At 41.9% G+C, this 22161-nt stretch overlaps 1 protein-coding gene across 1 annotated transcript in view; it reads right to left on the bottom strand.

The window, feature by feature from the left end:
- mgat3b (beta-1,4-mannosyl-glycoprotein 4-beta-N-acetylglucosaminyltransferase b) overlaps positions 1-21366 on the bottom strand; it is a 63502-nt gene extending 42136 nt beyond the window's left edge. Inside the window, exons 1-2 of the mRNA XM_062436396.1 lie at positions 20976-21366; positions 4085-4239 (exon numbers count right to left, since the gene is read on the bottom strand). The gene's annotated coding sequence lies outside the window, so the exon portion shown is untranslated. The remainder of the gene's footprint in view (positions 1-4084; positions 4240-20975) is intronic.
- Between the last annotated feature and the right edge of the window lie 795 nt (positions 21367-22161).

Here is a 22161-nt window from a genome sequence, read left to right on the forward strand (position 1 = left end):
TTAAAAAAGCATAATCTGTTTTAGGCTTTAAATAAAGCCTAAGCCTAAGGAAGCGACAACTTACTACATCACACCTAAAATCTAAACGCTGCATCCTGCTTCTTCTACTTGAGGGTGATAATGTGTCATTTATTCGTGTTGATAGAGTCAGCATGAATCATTCTACACATCCGCAGGGTTTTATATCTCAAACATAACTACTGCATTTGAAGGAACATTTCCACTGAGCTCAAGCACAACTGCAGCAATGAACAGTCCTGTGGCTTTTGTTATTGGTATTGCCTTATCTGAATCTTTTTAAAAAGGCCACATCAGTCTGTTTTAAACAGCTACGGCTAGTTTGTTAAGCATGTTTGGTGTAACTCATGTTATCTGCCTTGGATTGGAATAATGTCGACACACCTGTTTCATTGCTCTTTTTCCATTGTTGCCTTAATTTACAGGTTGAGTGAAATTGAATGGCAACCATAAAAACATGTGCCAAGATAAAGAGAAGTCAGCGGATCACCAGTAATTCCGGACGTTGGTGCCAGATGTCATGAACAGTTATTGAGACATTTCTGGACCAAAGTGGTGGACTGACTGACCAACATTACCAGCACGTCTAATATAATAACTTATAACTTATATAAAATCTCTCATCCTCACTGTGCAATCAGTTTGAACTAGACAATGAAAAAGTAGGCTACACCATACTCAAACTGTCATGACAACTTGGACACATGACTCAGCTGCAATCAGTCATCAAATCACAGGATTCATCGTCCGCCATTGTTGGTTCACATGTGAAAAGTGATTTTTTTAAATTTTATTTTAGTGCGTAGGCCGAAAGGTGAATTGCAGCACATAAAAAATCAGTGAGGCGGCTCTACAGAAATTACTCTCTATAATTGCTGCCAATTTCCTCCTGTGGTCATGAGGTTTCTGGGGCCTAAAAATGGGGTCAGAAAAGGTTAAGAACCCCATGCTATGGCAACACTTTCAGACTGTAAAACCCACACAGCCGCACTCTTGTTAGTAAATCAAAGAAACCGATGCTTGTTCTTTGCACTGGATAAAGTGACAACTAAATTAAAGAATGAGCCACTTTCACACAGCATTTGATTACAGGCTTGCATGGTAAATGTCCCTCAACTTGAAAAAAACAATGTTTAGAAAACCTGATTTCCGATAAAGGCTGCAACAAAAGACAAAAGACTGGATTTGACACCATGGTGTGTTTAGAAGTGTCAGATGAATGTAGAGGTGTAGAGACAAGCAGAGGCTAATGTAGACAAACAGTGTTAATGTGCAGCGCTTATTAGAGAACAAGACTGCTGTTGATTCCAGTACAGTGCCTCTCATTATGTTTGTGTGTGTGTGTGTGTGTGTGTGTGTGTGTGTGTGTGTGTGTGTGTGTGTGTGTGTGTGTGTGTGTGTGTGTGTGTCAATGTGGGAGTGTGTGTGAGAGAGAGAGAGAAAATGAGAGAGAGCATTGTGGGGTCAAGCCTAAGCCTGGGCACTGAATACTGTATATGTGTCGGTGTCGGTGTGTGTGTGTGTGTGTGTGTGTGTGTGTGTGTGTGTGTGTGTGCGTGCATGCATGCACTGACTGGCCAGTCTGTCTCCAAGATAGTGCTGTTGAAACACAATGAGGTCCATTCAACTCCGCACCCACCTCCTGTCTCTAGAATAGTGCTGTATCACAGCTCCTGAGGGTGTGTGTGTGTGTGTATATATATATATATATATGTGGGTATGTGGGTGTGTGTGTGTGTGTGTGTGTGTGTGTGTGTGTATGTGTTCAACTCATGCACTCACACTCACATAATCCTCAATAAAGCCATCTTTGAATTGTAATTACATTGATGTAATACCATGAGCAAATGTGACGACGGGATGGTGTGTCAGCCTGTGAATTATAATAACTACAGACCTTTATCGTGTAATGTCATTGCACCGAGATGAGCTTCATGAGAGCTATTCATCATGTCGCATGTTGAACTCATACGGCGTGGCCATTAAAGCTCATCAGTGATACATAAATACCCGTTTTCATATATTAAGAACACAATATAGATATAAAAAACACATCTAGCTGCACTGTGAGAGCTGTAATCCCCTGTGACAGCATGATGTATGGCTATATTATTTTCTCTGAGTATAATATTATATGCTGGAAGGTAAGTTGAGTCAAGCGTTTCAGAGAGAAGAGTTGCACGAAGAGGTTCGAGTCCAGTTTGGTTCCATTAAACCCAGCAGTATAAATGGCACAGCTCAGCACAGATCAAAGACTTACTGTCATCGGCAAGCTGAAAGGATTGTATGTTGCACCCCATTTCCTCTTACTATAAGAGCATTATTCAGCCCGTCCAATTTAACTCTTCCACCTGCTTCTTTAACATGTTATCCGTCACTAACTCACACGTATAACCAAAACCGCTGACCGAACTTAACAATAAAGCCATCACACGCATTATAACCTCAACAGCACAAGACATCAAACACCCACTCAATCACCATCTTACCCTAATGCCCGTCTGTGCAGAGTGTAGAGGTGAAGAATAGTCATTTCCTCTTGGGTACAGTAATGTCTAAAGTCTAAATGTCAGCACATTGCTCAACATCTGACTGATAAGTATGAAAGAGGAACACTTATAACGCTTAAGTTTGCAAAAGAAATGTCTTCATATCCGTTTCAACAGTAAGCAAAAAAACTTAACATTCATCTAATATCAAAAAGCATTCAGCATCTTTTCCAATATATTCCCGACCATCTTCAGATCATCATTTATAGTGAAAGTAGGAACCAATAAAGCACTTTTCTATCGCAGCTGCAGTCATTTTGGGAGAGTGTAGTTGGAGCGTTTTTCATATGCAGAATTTATTTTGGCAGCCCACATAAATAGATTTGCTCTCCACCCACTTAGATTGCTTTGTATTATTATATTTATTTCTTGCATTTCCTATGTGTATGTGGAAATACAGATGAAAGTGCATCTCTGATTGAGAAGTCTGCAGGGGCGGTGGTGTTTAGACAACAACAAACAGAGGTGGAAGCTACTTTATTTTTTTTCCTTAAGTTACCTTTAGTGTATTTTACTTGAGTATTTGCATTGGATGTTTCTTTATATCTCTACTCCACCACATTTCAAAAGGACAATTTCACTTTATTCTCTTAATTTATGATATATGTATTTGAAACCTAGTCACTTGTGTTATTTAATGTTCTTCCATATGACCAGATTATATAACAAGGATACATTTTACAATTAAATTACGTAACATATCCAAATGTATATATGTAAAGAATTAGCTGCACTTTAATCAACTACAACAAAATATGATTATGATCATGATAATCCAGTTGTATAAATATAAAGAAAATTGTGCTGCATGATACTGCTTTAATTTATGGAGGCCATACCAGTGACCTTCATCCACTTCTAAATTTGGACACACTCCAATTCAATTCACGTGACTTTTACTGTGTGTACTCTGATACTACTAATAGGAAATATTAGATGCAGTGTTCACTTGTTACTAGTGAGACTAACTACACAGCAGGTCAGCTGAAGATCCAACAATATGAAATGTATTTACAGGTAAGCACAACATTAAGCACATATGGAGAATAAAGTTTCTAATAATCATTGAATAATGTATTATTGTTTACTTGCAGTTTATTTACAGTAAATGAGGCTTTTCTTTTATTCATGTATTCCCAATGATTTTTACCAAAATACATACTTATTTCAAGGGAAGTTATCAAAAAAAGTACTGACATGTAAGAGAAAGTGTTAAACCTAACAAATAATAATACTCTGGAATGGGCCACTACTACTACTACTGTGACATGACCATGTGCGTATTTATTTTACATGAAAAACCTGTAACATGGTATGTTTGGGTCACATTAGTGATCCACTGACGCAGATATTATCTTACATTCACAAACAAATAGTGTAAAGTGATGTATGCTACCTGATATAACCAGAATTGTGGTGGGTGCTTTAAATATGTGCAAGATAGACATACTTATACATAACAGATCATGTGTATCCCAGCATTCTGGAAAAGTGTATAAAAGGTTTATAGGACTGACCTCTTATCTCACACTGCGGTAAAATGTGAGCTCCTGTTTGTAGCATGTGACCTAGATGCTACAGGGTGCACACCTGATCTCTCACATGACCTTTCTGCACAATCCATTCCTGCCAGATAATAGCCGTGGCCCATTCACCATTGTCTTCCAGGTATCTACAACAGAGATACAATGGCAGAGAGAGAGTGGTGTCTGCTTACACATCCTTTACAGAACAATAAACCAGTGAAGTAAAACGTCAAGAGAAAAACTCTGTGTTTAGTATTTGACTATGAGGCAGGAAGGAGAGGATGTTGAAGTGTTTTTAGGTGAGTTTAATGTTATGCTGGAAACACACAGGAAGACTCCTAAACAAGTGGGAGAAGATATTTACTGACTGATAATCACAGATAAGCAAACTACAAAATGAGGTCCAAATCTGTCTGAATTCCATTAATATGTTTGGGATGTATAACAAAACCAGGCTTTAGGACAAGCAATGTGTCCCTGGCTTATTGGAAATGTTGAGCATGTGCTTCTAATTTCACTCGAATTTCACTCGAATTTCACTTGAATCTCAATTTAAATCAACACATTTTGTGCCAAAGAACACAGGTGGTGGTCTGCACATTTTTTCTGACTACAACTCTGGACTTCCTTACTCATCTCTTTTTTGCATTTCTTAAGAAAAAAAAAAAAAGAGAAGTATATTGGTGGAGAGCCAACAGTTTGGAGTTTGAGTCAGAGCTTTTTATCACTACAGGAGCAACCAGTAGTCAAACGGGACAAAGAGTCTACAGCCATGCTAGCAGCTCTGTGAGGCTGTACTCATCCTGCACAATGCACGCCAAATATTTTTTGACTAATAACTTAATTTTGTTATTAGTCAAAGTTAAAGAATTTAAGCTGTTGCTGCTAGAGTGATGATGTGTGACTGTAGTAGATCACTGCAGTCATGTGTCATCCTCATAAAATCTCTTTGTTTTAGGAGCGTGACATAAATCACTAAAACTAAATCACCCTTAATTCACCTCTTCGCTCATCCTTTTTGCACGTTGCTCCGCTCTGCACACAATGAACCACAACAGAAGGTAGCATGGAGACGCCTACACAATCTGTGCACTCAACACCTAACATGCTGAACTCTGCGTTTATTATTAAAATGAGGATGCAAATTAATAAACTGTGAGTGCAGTGCATGCTTTTATTATGCACACCCTCATTTTCTGTTTGAGAAAGAACGTTAACCGTTTAACAGGAAGTTACCGCAGCTGGAGTAAGGCTTCAAAGCGCTGACTTGGCACATTATAATATAAAAAACCAATATGAAGTCGACATGGGAATCTTTCTCATCTTTACCATACATCCCATGTGGTTGAACGCAGCTTTAGGCACAGCATTGCTTTAAGGAGAACGCTAATGTCAGCATGCTAACAGCTTCAATGCTACATGCAAATGTTTAAATAGTTCACCATGTGCACCGTTTTAGTTCAGCGTGTTAGCATGCTAAGATTTGCTGCTTAGCAGTAAAACACAAGCTTCAGGTGTTGCTGATGGGAATGTCATTCTTTTGGATACTTACTAAACAAATGTACATTTTGACCTGATTATGATAGCAAAAGAAAAGTAAGAGGATCACAAAAACCATTATGCTTCAACCTCTACGGACCATAAATAATGGTTACGGACCATAAATAATGGTGGGAAAAAAAACTGCAATTCAATCCATTCAATCAGAAACTAACAGTTAGACCAGATGACTGACTGACTGGTAAATATGCAAATAACTTTGGAAAAAATGTAGTGTGTTGCCCAGGAATGTTGAAAAAAACTCATATTTCTGCCTTTTGGGGATAAAGTTTTAGCTTTTGAACACATTCAAGAATATTGTCATATTGATCTTTTTCAAACTTAGCCTACAACGTTTGGAGGAGACTGGGAAGCCTACAACATTTCATGATTTAAAATCAATTTGTCCAAAACACAGAAAACAAACCATCTTAGAGCAAAGAGAGTAATAATCTCCCCATGAGAAGACCCTAAGATAAGGCTGAAACCTCAGAGGAAAAATAAAAATACCAAAAATGTTTGGTCTCTCAGAGCTCAGAGATGTGGATATGCATGTTGAAGCAGAGGCCAGAGGTCATGGACAGTCAGGAGCTTTGGTTCTAGTGCTTAATTGGAAATCACTTCACTGAAGTGGGGATCATCTTATCAGCGGTGGTGGGAAGTGAAGCTGTGATCTTATGGGATGGTGTGTCAAACCATCAGGCCACCCAGCTGCTCTACACTCAGATCTGTAAATCTTTTAACAAAAGACACATGACAGCAGGATTACACACGCACACATATACACACACGCACAACTAATGATATGCAACTATGTTGGTAACAAGATGATGCCAGTGGGGTATGATAGGATGAATATTCCCACATCCCACCATCCTCATTAAAATGCATCTTTCATTGACTGCCTCTCTTTCACACACACACACACACACACACACACACACACACACACACACACACACACACACACACACACACACACACACACACACACACACACACACACACACACACACACACACACACACACACACACACACACACACACACACACACACACACACACACACACACACCAAGCCTCAGGTGATTACAACAAGCTGGAGGAGGGAAGTAGAATGTAACACTTTCACAAGCTGTGACGATAATCTAAAATAAAAAACGCAGTAATACATCCCAAAGTCAATACACGGTTTTAAGCAAAACCTCACGGATCAAGTATTAAATGAAACTCTACACCTTTTGGAAACTGTTTTCATTTAAATATGAAGAACAAATAGAGGAAAAAAAAGCATCATAATCTTTCATCCACTGCAGGGTTTCAACTAAAATTGTGATGAAGGACCTTGTGGAAAAAGGCAGCCAATACTGATCATGATGAAAAGCACTAAATCAGATTATTATCACTACAAAGCCTTTAAAAAGACCAAGAATGTGTCTAAATGAATGCCAGTCGTCCGGTTCAATCCTGCTCTCACGTTGCCTTGCAGACAGCATCTGACCTTTTCCCAGCATGCCACAAAGATAAAAAAAGTGTTAATTTGTTAACTTTGTTTAAGTGGACACAGTTGACTATGACATTGAAACCCATCCTGAACAAAAAACACAAAGCAGATTTTTTAAATTTGGTTCAATGTCAACTGAGTCATCTTATGAAGAGCGTCATGTTGTGCTCATCAACTCATACCGCCAGCTGTGAGAAAACCAAAGCCTCGGTATGTTTTAATCTGTGCTGCTGGGCTGCATGTGCGTCAGTAATGAAAGAATTTAAGATTAACCTACTATCCCACAGCTACCGCAGGTCACTCCAAATGAGAGCATTAGTACGTAGAAAAGACTGTGAATCTCCGCATACACACAGCTCTGTCTTACTGGCACTGAGAGTAAATCTGACAATGAAAACTCCTCATGATTAGTTTTGTTAAAATACAACATAGAACCACAGCTGAATCTTTACTGATTAGATAAACTGATAAGAGAAATTTGGTTAAATTGATACACAACCACTGATCAGACCTAAATTCTGCATGAAATTGGAGGAAAAAAAGACTGATTCAGGCATGATTCAAATAATCCTTCAAAATAACTAATTTAATTTCTTATAGTAAAAAAAACTAAATCCAGAGTCATACTTCACTGTTTAAGTCCATTCTCAGTGTTTGTGCACTATGGTGGCTTCAGGTTTCTACATCACACTTGTGTAATGTGGATCGTGATTGGTTCTAAACTAGTTGTGATGTCACAAGTCGTGCTCGTAGGACCTACGGCAGATGAAGGTGAGAACCAAATTTTGCACATACGTACATGATTCTGCAAAGTTAAACCTTCACATCCAAGTGGAGGGCTTTAAATTTCCCAAATAGCACCACACACACCTCACTACTGATTTAAGAAGGCTCTGACAGAACGTCACCAAATTAGTAGAAAAGACACTGTTGCTCTAGCGTTAGCAACTTATGCTACTTCTAACAGTTCCCAGTCACTGAAGGCCCAGATTCAGACAGATGAGACTAAACCAGGAGCCGAGGTAAACAGTACAGCAGTTAACAGAAAAATCATCCTCTTCAGGGATCAGTGTGTTACTATCTGTGTTTGTTATTGTTTGTGTGCAAGAAGTCAGTTTCAGGCATTTCAGATTCAGTATTTGAAATAAGAATTGAGGAAATGAGCTCAGATCTTTTTTTAAAGCATCAAATCATTTTTCATCATGTACTTTTAGACTTCTCTGTAAGGAGAGATGCTGATTACCTTTCCGAGGTGTGATGATAATTATTGAGTGGGTTTGCATGATGGCACTACAGGTGCTATGAATAGCAGCATGATGGTGATGTGTGAGGACTCAGTTTCTTTGCCTCTCCCTCTCATAAAGACTCATATTTATATGCATACAGTTTACAATATAGAAGACTGTCTACATCCTTCTGTGGCTAACTGTGGGAATGAATGTGAAAAATGCATATCAATGACAAGCTTTATAAATCTGAGGAGAAGAGTAAACATAAACACATTTCATGAGTTGTAGTACAGTTGTGTGTACTGGCCTCTGTGCACTTCCAACACACAGGTGACCTAAGCTCAATACTGCACCTGTAAAATGTTCCTATCATTGGACAAATAAAGGATCATCAATGTGTTGATATGCTGCTCACACTATGTTTGCTGTGGTAACGTGATAAAGTTGAAACTAATAAAGTTCCTTCATTACAATGACATAAAACCATAAAAAGCAGTAAATCATCCCATCTAGAGTCTGGAACCAGTGAATGTTTGGCATGAATGATTAACAGATTAAACTAACAGAGAATCAGTTATCAGATTTGTTATCTTACTCTGGCACTTCACAGTTCTACCTTTGTGAATGTGTTGTTTTAGTCTTCGCTCTGTACAAGAGTCTTATGTCTCATCTGGCCTGAATGTGTAACTATTGTCACGGAGTATAAAGAACCACAATGGTATCAATGCTTTCCTCCTGGCTGCAGCCTGCTGGTGGGTGGGCAGGATTTTGGGGGACGCACAGCGAATAAACAGTGTAATCAAGTAGGAGGTACTCCGCTGAGATTCAACAAGGGGAATAGACGGATGGACCACACACACACACACACACACTAGCTCAGAAATTCTACAGAATTATATATATTAAAATCCAGCAGCAGAGTCTTTCTGGGGGGACCACAGTGTAACAAGCAGCCCAAAAGAGGGGCTTTCCTGGTCAACCTGAGGTAAATTGGAGATTTTCCTGTTTTTGCAACCTCCTGAGGCAGCGTGTGAGTATGTGTGTATGTGTGTGTGTGCGTGTTTTGATTGTTCACTAAGCACTGGGCCACTTTCCCAGATGAGATTCTCTGCTGCAGGATAATCCTGATGAAAATATCCTTCCTCTTCCCCTCATTCTCTCCATCCATCCACCCACCCACCCGATTCCCTCCGTCCATCCGAAGACGTACTCGCTGCACGTTCTCGCTGTTCCTCTTCCCACCTTTGTTCGAGTCTCACTTCCCTCGCACTAACCAGTGACAGTGACAGACTCCTCATTGACGTAGGTATCTCTTTACAGCCAAAATGAAAACCACGCCATTATCATTCTTACTGTATGAAACGCGCTGAACGGAGAGCTGCTTTTGTCGTTGTTTAAAATGAATCACAAGTCCGCCTCCGACTCTCTTCCGTCTCCAGTGTGTCGTTTTATACTGGCCTTGATCTTCCCATATTCTCTCTTTCTTTCTTTTTCTCTGCTCACCCCTTCCTCTACTCTTGAGTGCACATTAGAAAAAGATTTAATGCTGATAAAATGACAAGAATCTCTCTCGCATTCCCTCCACCTATCTCACAAAACATCTGTCCTGCCTTCATCCCATACGCTTTCTAGAAAACGCTTTATTGTTCCTAACATCTAGTTGGATTTGACAAGTTAAAAGCGGTGTGTGTCTTCATGTTTTTTTGGGGCTCAGGGGGGAAACATTGTCTGCTGAGTAGTTTTAGGACACGCTGCAGGTTCACAGGAGGCAGTGAGACAAGTGTGTCAAATGTGAACATGTGTGGTGACGACTTTCAAGCCAGCAATGACTGTGCTTTTCTTTTTTTTTTAAAAGCACACAACACCTCATTGGAGAAATTACCTTGTTTGTGGTTAGCGGTATCTTCTACAACACCACACTGAGCTCTCACCCACCGCCCCTCTAAATTCACTGAGAGGCTTCAGCAGATGTGGCTTGAACAGCATTTGCAAATAATTTTTTTTTTTTTCAAACCAACTTGGAGTATTAGATTCACATCATGACAACGGTACAGATAGTGTTACCAAGGTTGTCAAGGTTGCCATCACATCCAGAAAGCATCTGCAGGTCAATAGACTTTTATACACATCTAGCTTTCATTATAGAGATACAATTTTAATGCTATTTTATTCAATTTTCTAACAGTATATCCAAACGGTGCATCATACAGTAAATGAAACTAAGGATTATTTTCATAATCAATTAATCTGTTTATTATTTACTTGATTAAACACTTGATCTATAAAAAGAAAAATGTCTATCACTGACAGAGAAGCTGGAAAAACATCATTTAAAGATTTCTTTCTTAGAAAGTGACTCAAAACAACTTATCGATTATGAAAATAGTCAATCATTTTCTGTCAGTGGACTTAATGACTAATTATTGCTGCTCTAATCTGTATCTGGATAGATTGAGAAAATATCAAAGGTAACAAAAATCCTTTTGACAGAGCGCTCTCGTCATATGATTTGTTCAGACGCAAATTTAAGACGCAGCAGGATTGCATTTAAAGTCATTCAAAAGATGTAGGTGGAAGCTAAGATATGCAAATTTGAACTGAGACAAAGAAATGTTCACACAACTTGACACACAAACTTGTTTCAACCTGAGAGGTAAAAAAAAATTTCATTGAGGTTTGAATTCAGTCAGAGTCTGACACACACACACACACACACACACACACACACACACACACACACACACACACACACACACACACACACACACACACACACACACACACACACACACACACACACACACACACACACACACACACACACACACACACACACACACACACACACACACACACACACACAACACAGGCTCGGTTTGTCCGTTGCTAGCTTGCTCATAGCTTGCATCTGTAGACTTGGTATTTGACTGTTTGGCATGAATAAAAATAGACTGCACAAACAGTCAAGTGGTCAAAGAGTCACAGTTAAGATGAGGTGAAAATGTGCTCCGCTCTTTGTCTCAACACATCTGTAGTTCTTTAATCTTTGCCATGTAAAGCCATCATTCATTAGCTCCTGGCAGTTTTCCAAAGTAACCACGGTTGCGCTGATAAATTAAGTTTGATACAAACTTTTGGTGATTATGTGGTGATATTTGAAGTTATTAGAGCACATTTAAACTTGATTTCTGCAGAGACTTATGTAGTGCTGGACGTCACCAATACGGTTATCAGTGAAAAGAGAAAATCATGGTAATTCCACTGATGTGTGTGTGTGTGGCGTGTACATAGAGATGTATACGTTCTGGGGTTGTAACAATGGTTATGTGTAAACTGTACTGACTTTTCAGCCAAACTGAGCCCAGTTAAATGCATCTTTTGACCTGCAAATGACCAAGAATTACACTCAATATTTCATCATTTTAATTTTCTCCTTGGGAAATGTTTCGTCCTGCATAACAAAACAACCATCTGGTACACACACACACACACACACACACACACATTTAACACACCAACAAAAATATCTGCATATTCATCTTTGACCCAGGATTGGCTTGTGCTGTATTTCCAACTGGCACCAGACACTCCCTATAAATTGTGCAACAGTGGTACGTTCCAGCAGCGTAGCGGCTTGATAAACACACATGCAGCTGGGTCGAGCACAGGTCAGGACCATTTTCTCTTCCCCCGTGAGGTGAGTCTCATGGGGGAGCAAGGTGGGACATGGCTGTAAGGTGACACCGAGGTGACCAAGCAGGAGGAAAAGATGAGAGAGTGGGTGAGAGAGGACGCGGGGCGCTGAGAGAGAGAGAGAGAGAGAGAGAGAGAGAGAGAGAGAGAGAGAGAGAGAGAGAGAGAGAGAGAGAGAGAGAGAGAGAGAGAGAGAGAGAGAGAGAGAGAGAGAGAGGAGAGAGAGAGAGAGAGAGAGAGAGAGAGAGTGAGACATACTCAAGGACAGGCAACTTCTATTTGGCCTGGCGGTAAACTAAGCTTGGCGGTCTGACAGGAGACACAGTGGCAGTGTGTGGAGGGGGGAGGATGAGGAGGAGGAGGAGGAGGAGGGGGGTAAGGACATGGAGGGAGAAACTGCCTTATTTAGAAAAGGGGAGCACCTTCTAAACAGCAGAGGAGAGAGGGGGGGGGGGTGAGTTCGGAAGGAAAAGGGTGTGATGCTGCTCCTTCAATAGTCAGTCAGACCCTTAACAAATAGCAGCAGTGTGTGTGGTGAGCTCCTCATCCGCCCCCCCACCATAAAGCCCAACCACACTCAGTTTAACCCGCAAGAGCAGAAATCCATACTTCATCATCACAACGGCTGCCCCCTCAAGACCCCCCCACCTGAGACAGTGTGTTTGTGTCTGTGTGAAACAGAGAGAGCGTGTGGAGGGGGCTTATTAAGTGGGACTAACCCAGCATTATAAGTCCGTGCTTAAAATAAACCTCACAGAGGCTCTGCTGATGCGACACTGTTTGTCTCAAGCATATTAACCAAAGTCTATCATCTTTAAGTCGGGGGGGGCCCCAGCAGATATGATGAGGTCTGCGGGACCCTGCAGGATCCTCGTTAAACTGTTTTTTGTCTGATAGCGATCTTTACGGGCCGGCCGATGGCTCTTAGGCAAGGTCGCAGTTAAGAAACAGGATGCTAAGCGCTGCTATAAACACAGAGCACACAGAGGGAAGAACACAGTGTGGCAGCCATCGATCCAGCCTTCAGTGTGGACGGTAAACAACTCTGGACTGACAGTAATAGCGGACACCGAACATCCAAAATTAAATAACTTCTTAAAATGATGATTGTATTATGATTACAAAACGGCTTTATATAGAGAGAGTTGTATAATGGGTGTAAGGATACAGGGTTTCCCATACTCTTCTGACTGTAAAGCCTTCTGGTTTTAGCTTTATATAAATACATCTATACTTGTGAAATCGAAAATGAGCTTGTGATTCGAACACTATCAGAAAACCACAAGCGGAGTGACAACCGCATCTAATCAGCTCAGCTTAATATGAAGTTGTTATAACATCACTATAATAATGACTGACACACAGTAAATGAGCATGAAGGTTCATCCCTGACCTCGGACTGTTTGAAATGCCTGAGACCGCGATGTTGTTGAAAGCTCGAGTACAAGCTTGTACATGGACCTTGAGTTCAGATTTGTTTATTTAAACTATAAATAGCTTGTGAAATATAATCAAAGGTTACAATTTGTCTAGATTATGTGTACTGGTGTACTGCACAATATAGTATATTTAAACTATGTCAAAACAAGTCTAACAAAAACAATACAATTCACATTCGAGCTTCCCTTACTAAAGTAACACAGTGAGATGTGGTTGAAAGCTCTGGAGAAAAGTAGTAAATAAAAGACTGAGTTAAAATTGTTTTGTCTACCATAGCTACTTATAAAAAGATCATAGCATCTATTAACCCTCCGTTTGTTCTCGAGTCAAGGAAGGAAGGGAGGAAGAAGGAAGGAAAGGAGGGAGGAAGGAAGGGAGGAAGAAGGAAGGAAGGGAGGAAGAAGGAAGGAAAGGAGTGAGGAAGGAAAGAAGGAAGGAAAGGAGGAAAGAAGGGAGGAAGAAGGAGGGAAGAAGGAAGGAAGGAAGGAAAGAAGGAAGGGAGGAAGGAAGGACGGAGGAAAGACAGAAGGAAGGAAGGTAGGAGGGAGGGAGAAAGGAAAAGAGGAAGGGAGGAAGGTGGTGGGAGGAAAGAAAGAGAGAAGGAGGGAGGGAGGAAGGAGGGAAGGAAAGAAGGAGGGAGGGAGGAAGGAAGGGAGAAAGGGGGGATGGAAGAAGGAAAGAAAGAAGTGAGGAAAGAGAGAGGAAGGAAAGAAAGAGAGAAGGAGGGAGGAAGGACAGACGGAAGGAAGGAAGGGAGGAAAGAAGGAACAGTCAAAACAGACGGGGTCAATTTGACCCGGGAGGACGACACAAAGGTTAAACTATGCATCTAACTCAATTTCACTTACTAAAAGAAGGCTGTAACATGTGGTTGAAAGCTCTGGACCTTTAGTTGAAACATTAACATCTATAGGGTGAAAACGAACAGTCTATAAGTCATCAAATAGTCTTTTTTTTTTGCTCGATAACGACAACGAAGATTGATTGTCAAAAAGGTTGACGTTTCATTTTCTGTTGATTGACTAGTCAATGAATTGACTGATCGTTGCAGCTCTAAACCTTTACACCGCTCCATCTAATATACAGAAGGAGTCAAGGGAACATGAGGGTGTGTCCAAACTTTTGACTGGTTCTGTAGAAGCCGATCATCAAAAACTTAAAAGAAATGTGACTATTTGATGCATTTCTTTGTCATACATGAAGAAAAATGAGTATTTTTGGGTTGTTGACTTCTGGTTGAATGGTTTGAATATGTTAACTTCAGTTTTGAGCAATTTTGGTGACACTTTTCACTTGTTTTCTGACATTAAATTGACTAAACAATCAACAACACTGTCAGGTGTACCTCACATTGGACTGCATGGTAATTGGAAGTCAAACTGGACCTTTCATTGTTATTTCAGATATTAGTTTTGGACAGCTCTGGTTTATAATTGCTTTTTTATTGTTAATTTAGACATCAGTGTCGACCAAGATAAGAATAACTCAATTAGAAAAAAGATGATTAAAAGAGTGAACGACTACCTATAAATAACTATTCACTGCCTGAGCTCGAACACAGCTGCAGAGACTCACTTTGTCATCACTCATCAGAATCTCTTTTATCATCTGCCGTCATCACGTCATCCCAGAGTGACATTTATGATTTAGAGTTTCCTGATTTAAAATCCGGTCGGTCTAAACAACATCGCTGCCAAACGCCTGAAGGTGTCGTCACTCCGACTGTCCTGAAAGAAAACACGGACACGTCTGGCACCTGTTACATTAAACCTCTCGTTTAAAAAAAAATAGTCCTCTGCTTTGCACCCAAAACAACAGCTTCACAGTCTGCAGTAACATGTGAGCTTTCAGAGTCAAAGTAGAACACCAGAGCGCTGCTACCTTTCATGTGCTGAGCTCCGAGATGATATTTTTATCTCCCGCAGCTTGTCGGGCGACGGCAGGTTAGTGACGGAGAAACTTTGAGTCGTTCCTCCAGCATCGAGCCATCAAACACCGTCCGACTGCTTAATGAGGGCTCTGAGGGAGGGGTGTGAGGGTAGTGGAGGTGGGTGGAGGCAATCCAGGAAATAAGACATTTTCTGAGACCTCTTTAACTCTCCATCCTCCTATTTTCAGTCTTTGAACGCAACACAGGATCTGCAGGATGATGCGTGGGCAGAGGGGTGATCGTAATGCAGGGTGTGTTGTGCATTTAATGTGTGTGTATGTGACGTGTGTGGGCCGACAGAAAAACAGATGGAAAACTGTACTGCAAGAATGATAAGTTAAGTGAAATATTATCCAGACTGCAGGAACAAAAGTACAGAAATAGATGTCAAAAAAGGGGGAAAAAAGTTGTATTTGTGGGTTTCTCTCTCCAGGAATAGTGTAAGCACAGCCAGGAGTCCTGTAGTGTGTGTGTGCGTGTGTGTGTGTGTCTACAGATGCCAGATCAGAGGTGGAACACAGCTTAATTCCCCCAGCAGCAGCAGCAGCAGCAGCAGCAGCAGCAGCAGTAGCCGGCTGTGCTCAGCCGTACGTAACCTGTTGGTGGGGTTAGCTCGGTGCCGTTTGGACATCCTGGAGCCTAGCGTGGCCCCGCCTGCACTGCAGAGATTACACCCACAGCGGTAATGATGCACACTGAGAGAATAGCTCTACTGTATGATCCGAGTCAAAGAAGAAGAAAAAACACAACAGGCAATGAGGTGCACACACGCAGGAGAGGGAAAAAAGACGCTCAAAAACTGATTATTTTCAGCATCTCCCCTGTTGCCTCATGTTTCTTCTTCCCTCTTTTCTTTTCACACTCCACTGAGCTATGTCTTGTAATTACTTTAGCGCTCACCAGGGTTTTTGCCTCTGTGTCTCAGCACTGAAAACATCCCTTTGTCCTACTGACTTCCAGCAGAATAAAGAACATATTTATCCCAAAGACCGCCCAAGGCAGGAAGTAACACTAGCTGCTGGGACAAATATGGCCACCCGCATCATTCAGTTTCACTCAACCTTTACTCTAATTTCACCACCCAGCACTTCTCACTGTTAGGAGACACAGGTAAACCTGCAGTGAATGTGAGCACATCCACCCTTTGTATTTACTCAAAGATTATTCTGCTGCAGCTCCGTCAACAGCTTCACCTAAACAAGTGAAACCATTTCTGGTTTCATTTTTGCTCACCTACAGCTGCTGCCAGAAGCCACAAACCTTCAACTTTATAGCAGTCAACAGGAGGCAAGTCGGTCACATTTGCATCCTGAGAGCAGATAGTTTCAGTTTATGTCAGGAAATTACAGCGACATGCAAAACGAAACAGAAATCGACCTGAAGTCACAGACAAAAAACACTCCCCTGAACCAGTTTCCACATTTCACTGTTGGAGTTGGTGGCATCAATAATCAATTTTAGTCATTTTTAAAGCAAAAATATGCCCAAACATAGCTGATTAAAGCTTCTCTGATGTGACAATTTAATGCTTTTATTTGGCTTACATGATAGTAAGCTGAATATATCTCGGTTTAGACTGTTGGTTGGACAAAACAAGACATTTTCACAAGTCATTTTTTCACTATTTTCTGATTTTTTTTATAGAACAATCACTCAATCAGCACGATTTCCTTTAAAATCTTTTGTTTCAGTGTTCTTTTCTCTGTGACACTGTGCAAATAATTCAACTAAGGTTGTAAAATATCCCTAAATCATGTCTTTTACTGATCCTGCCATTGAGGAAAGGTTTATTTTGGTTGTGGCTTTCGCATTTGGCTTGGATTTAAATCCACTCTGCCCCATTTACTAGCAAAACAATGAGTCCAGACAAAAGTCATTGAATCGCAGGTAATTCACAAAAATTTACTTTGGCTATGCAAAACACTCTTTGCTGCGCTTTGCTGGTCTTCACACACTGCAAGATATCAGATGTCTGTCCATCTGCTAACATCAACAAGCCTGGCTGTGTGCAGTCATTTCCTGCAGAATCACATTCTCCCTTTCTCCGGCCTAAATTTGGATTATAAAACGTCTATGAATGATAAGTTAAAGGTGGTACAATTGTGGCGTAAAAGTATATTTCTGACCCCTGACTGACTCAAAGCTAAAATTTTATTTCCTAGAAGTACTGCGGGCGATTTTTTTTCTAGAGGGAAAGCCTTCAAAACAGGATGCTGTGGAAGGGGAAGAGGCTGCTGATCTCCGCATACCCAGATCACCTCCAGCAATATTAACTGACAGCCTGTCTGCGTGCCAGCAAAGCCATTTGTTTCGGCCTTGCAACTTGAGTCGCAGGCGGTACAAAGCTGTGGGAGCTACATAATGACAGAGCTCTGTGAGAGGAGGGAAGGAAGAATAAAGAAGTGGGAAAGGTTGCTCGGTGATGAAAACGACCGATAAAAAAAACTGTTTAAAAAAAAAGAAGATTGCGGAAGGTAAAACTATTTCATTTTTTCTATTATTATCTATGTGTTTGTTTTTCCAGTATTTGCCAACTCACTGTTTTTGATTAGGTGAGAGAAAGAGAGAGAGAGAGAGAGAGAGAGAGAGAGAGAGAGAGAGAGAGAGAGAGAGAGAGAGAGAGAGAGAGAGACTGTTACCCCTTCTACCAAGACATCAAATGCTCCTCTGCAAACGTCCGAAACACAAAAATATGAGCGTGTCATACAGTATGATAAAGTTTTGACAAAGCTGCAAGCTGCAGACATTATGACCCTGCCAGATGATAAAAAGCTCCCTTTTCTGTTTGCGGAAGACAGAAACACTGCACTATAGATGAAAAATGACCTGTCAACTAGGCCTGTGACTAACAAGAAGACATAGATTCATGCAAGACTAAAGAAACCTGAATATATTAGCATTTAAGAAGCAGGAACCAGAACATTTTAGCGTTTTTATCTTTTAAAAAAATGACTTAATTAATCCATTATCAAAATACTTTTGATTAAGCGTCGACTAAGCGTTGCAGCTAGGACTCATCTAACTTCCTCCTTCATCCACTACATATTAGCGCATGCGTGTGAGTTGACTTACATGACTTTCAGGGACCACAGACCCCGATTTGAGACTGGTTGATTGGGGACAGCTTGTTCAATTGGGGTCAATACCAACCAAAAGACATGCCCCCCTTATTGGTAAAAGGCTGTGGTTAAGGTTAGGGTTAGATTTAGGCAAGCAGGGCAGTAGTTATAGTTAGGGTAAGTATCCAGGAAGTGAATGTAAGTCTATGTGAATACCCTACAAGTGACTTAAGTAAACCTGTGTGTGTCTGTGTGTGTGTGTGAGAAAGAGAAATCATAGGAGTTTGTTCTTAATCTGATCTGGCACAAGACGTGAGCTTCAGCTGTGGGGCTCAGGTGGATCTCTGGAGTCTAGAGTCCGAACACTGTCAGACAGACGACTGGATAACATCCCATCCCTTTCCTAGAAATGATTCTCTCATCTTCATTTATACATCCATCCATTCTCTCCATTTCACCCTGCTCTGACCTCTCACTTCAACCTACTCTTCTCTCCACCTCTCTATAATGAACACAACATACATATCCAGGTTTGACAGCTGTGTTCGCTTCCCAGCTGTGACATCCAAAAAAAAGAGGCAATTTTTATGTATTTCTCTGCTCTTTCTGCACACACACCCCCCTTCATCCTCATCCTCATCCTCCTCCTCCTCCCCCCTCACACACACACACACATACATCCACCCACTGCCTTGTCTCACAGCATCAGCATCACTGTGGAGTGAAAAGGCCAGCATCCCCATGAGATGTGGTCTTTGTTTATGTTGTTGTTTTGAAATGTGGGGCTCTGGGATGTTGGTCGGGGCATCACCGACCATTTGAAGCCACGTTTAGAGAAGGAGCAGGAGCGCCGGTGTAGGCCTGTGCCACTGCTTATGCTGTTGTGAAGCATCATTTTCAAATTCTTTCCTTCTCTGCTGTCTTTTTACTACCTGGCATGTACAGATCTACAGCCGATCTGCTGTCCAAACGAGTAAAAAAACATATACATCACACTGCCATCTGGGTTCAACTGGCCCAAATCAATAGTGGCATCTATCAAATGTCTTCCACACAAAGCACATGTGAACTGATCTCTCCTGGAGCAACCTTAGATTCTCAAATAATTACCTCTACCCCACATGCATCTTTAAAAACCTGGATTCCTCCTGAGGGAACTCACTGAGCATGCTCATCAGCGATACCCGGCTTCACACGTTCACACCTGGGAGCTGCCAGGTACAGCTACAGTCTGCTGCTACTGTTGCCGCGCTGAAGCTGCTCTCTAATGGAGTTATAGCTGATTAATTGCCTTGCTCAAGGGCAACATGTCAGCAGGTATCAAGGGAGAGAGAGAGAGAGAGAGGCTGTTTCTCCACAGTCACAACCTTCATCTGCTTCTTTATCACATCTTCTTTATCACCAAACCACCGTCTCCTCATTCATGTCTACTAAATATGCACTTAAGTGCCTATCAGTGGCCCGCTTACCCAATCCCTAATATACTATAACCCATCTGGGGGGCCCCCGGATCAATACCTGACCCCTAAACACTGGCTTGGGAGACCGGCCTCCTCTCGTGGGAAATTAGAAATGGATTCAGCAGATGATGCAGTGCTGGGTTTCATTTTATTTGTTTTTTTTGGTTTGACTAGTCAGTAGATGAAAATGTTTTTTGTCAGCGAGGCTTGCAGTTGCCGCATACAGAAGACGACCCAGCACGGGAAAGAGGGGTGAAGGGGTGTGTGTGTGTGGGGGGGGAGAAAGGTGATAAAGACGCGGCGAGGTGGTGTCGTGTAGCAGGGCTTTCCTCTGGATTGTAAAGATGTAGAGCTGTGATGTGACAGGGCTGAACGGCTGCCGTCGGCTCAGGTGTTTGGGAGAGAGGTAAGGTGTGACAGTGTGAAAATGAAAAAGTATAGCCTGTGCAACACGGCAGCATCAGTGGACACTTTTATGCCTTCATCACATCAAGCGTGGATAGTTTAAACAAGGAATCAAAAGATGTGCCAATAGGTCGTTTAAAATCTAAATTGTGATGAATATAACTTGGTTTTTAAGTGCTGAACTATCCAGACATACTATTTTGTTTATAAAGAAACTAAATCTCACACAAGCAGTAGGATCCAAAAACCTGGCAGCATAGACGCATAAAATAAATACAATAGACTAGAATCCACTGAGATGGCATATATGGTGATGTATCCATGCTGACCGGCAGCAGAGGGCCATCTGTTTCATTTACTCCCCAATTTCGTGAGAGGCAACTTCATCCCAACATCACACACACACGCACAGACACGGATCCACCCCCCTTTTTTTTTTGCATTGCAGTCTTAAAAAACAGTGAGTGCTAATGGCAAAAGGGTCCTCACGTCACAATCCTACAACAGAACAACCCCCTACCTCTTCCTCCTCCTCCTACCCAAAACCTCCGTATCCTGGAATTATTATTCTTATTTAAAAACGAAAGAAAGAAAGAAAGCAGAGCAGAGCATCTCCTCTTACCCATCTGTGCTTGTGTCGGATGTCTTTCAGAGGTTCATGGTGGATGAGAGCCCTGCTGATCCGAGTCTGGTAGTTTTGCTGCAGAAAGCGCTATGCCATCGCATTGGTGATGCTGGAGGGGCCGGGGTCTCTCTCTCTCTTTCTCTTTCTCTTTCTGCTGTGCTTCAGCCCAAATAAAAGGGGGGGGGGGGGGGGGGGTTACCCTACAGTCATCTCGCAGTGCTTTCACCCCCCTTCTCCGGTTTTATCCGCCGGCTCGGATGCGCCGATGATCGTCCCGAGCTACACTGTGTGGATCCTGTCGGTGTCGGCGGTGATGTCTCAGCTCAGCCTCCTCTCTCTCTTTCCCCCTTCCTCCTCGTCCTCCTCCTCGTCTTGGTATTTATTCTACGAAAACACCGCGCCGGATCATTTTAAAATGAAATAAAATGAAAAAACGGAGCAGCGGCTTTCTTTTTTTGTTGGTTACGCGCAGGGATGAGCCACACGGCGCAGAAGGGATGGAGATGGAGTGATGAGGAGGGACACGGGGGTGGCTGGTGGGGGGTGTCTGCCGTCCTATTCGCCGTTTTCTGTCGTGTTTACGAGCCGCTGTCGCCTCCTCCCACCGTCTCTCTCTCTCTCTTTCTCTCTCTCTCTCTCTATCTGTGATCCCTGTCTTCCGTCCTCCGTCCTGCCTTTTCCTGCGCGCAAGAACACAAGACCCCCCACCACCAGCTTCTCTTGTATTTTACTCCTTTTTCATCATCTTCACCCTCCTCTCTCGCTCTCTCTCTCTCTCGATCAGGCAGCAGGAGCAGGAGGAGGAGGTGGAGGAGGTGGTGTATACAATGAGTGTGTGTATGTGTGTATTTGTGTGCGTGTGTATGTATGTGTGTGTGTGTGTGTGTGTGTTCGGGGCAAGTGAAGGAAAACGGAGGGAGTTGAAGGAGGAGCCCCGCAAGAGGAGAGCTCCTCCCCGCTATGCTGCTCATCAGAGGCGGACGAGGAGTAAGAGAGAGAGAGAGAGAGAGGAGGGGGGGTCTATTATGTAGGATGGAGATGCAAAGCAGGAAATATGATGAATTGGTCGCAGTGAACTTGCAACTACTGCTATTGTTATAGCCTCTTTTTTTTAACTTTCTTCCCCTGTGACAAGGCTGAGAGGTCTCCCCTAAATTTACCCACCAATAAGCTATAATATAAA

Source organism: Scomber scombrus, chromosome 2 (assembly GCF_963691925.1).
Source record: "Scomber scombrus chromosome 2, fScoSco1.1, whole genome shotgun sequence".
In the NCBI taxonomy this organism is placed as follows: domain Eukaryota; kingdom Metazoa; phylum Chordata; class Actinopteri; order Scombriformes; family Scombridae; genus Scomber; species Scomber scombrus.